Here is a 925-nt window from a genome sequence, read left to right as displayed (position 1 = left end):
TCCCTCTACCTCTCTCCCTCCCCGATTTAAGTCCAGTCAGATGCTCCCTCTGATCCTCATCGTTGTTTCCCAGTGTTCATAGAATTAATGGGCTTGTGATTCAGATGACTAAACTTGTGCCATGCAAGTACATCCCACGAACCTTTTTGATTTTGCTGAGCAATACAAATAATTAGGGTTCTTTCTTATGCAATTAATTACCCCAAACAACAACATGGACTAGTAGTTTTTGTTGTATTTTTTTTAAAAAAAATAGTAGCTCTTATGTAAAGAACTAAATGGTGCAATATTTCAGGCACTGACTGCATGTATCTGAGGTGGGGAGGTGGGCACACTGGTTTTTATGAAGTTCAAGTATCTTTGCAAAGGATTCTACGTTATCACCATGTCCACAATAAAGTGATATTAAATATAGCATACACAATCAGCCCTTCATATCTACGAGTTCTACATCCATGGACTCGACCAACCTTGGATGGAAAACATTTGGGGAAAAAAACATTAAGTGTGGCTGACATGTACCATGTAGTTAGGCCTATGATGGTTGCTTCTGTACTGAACATGTACAGACTTATTTTTCTTGTCATTATTGCCTGAACAATACAGTATAACAACTATTAGCATAGCATTTACATTGTATTAGATATTACATGTAATCTAGAGATGATTTAAAGTATACAGGAAGATGTACATAGTTTATATGCAAATACTGTACCATTTTATGTAAGGGACTGGAGCATCTACGGGGGATCCTTGAACCAGTTCCCTGTGAATACTGAAGGATGACTGTGCTCTATTCACCTGTGATGAATTGATCTCTAGAATTCAGCCAGGGAATGGATTATGATATGCAACAATAACACTTACCAAAATGTGAGGGCATATCCAAAAAACAAAGAGCATTTTCATTTTCACCTGAGGGCTA

The sequence above is a fragment of the Pteropus alecto genome, unplaced genomic scaffold (genome assembly GCF_000325575.1).
Source record: "Pteropus alecto unplaced genomic scaffold, ASM32557v1 scaffold103, whole genome shotgun sequence".
Taxonomy (NCBI): Eukaryota; Metazoa; Chordata; class Mammalia; order Chiroptera; family Pteropodidae; genus Pteropus; species Pteropus alecto.
This window is presented reverse-complemented; position numbering follows the sequence as displayed.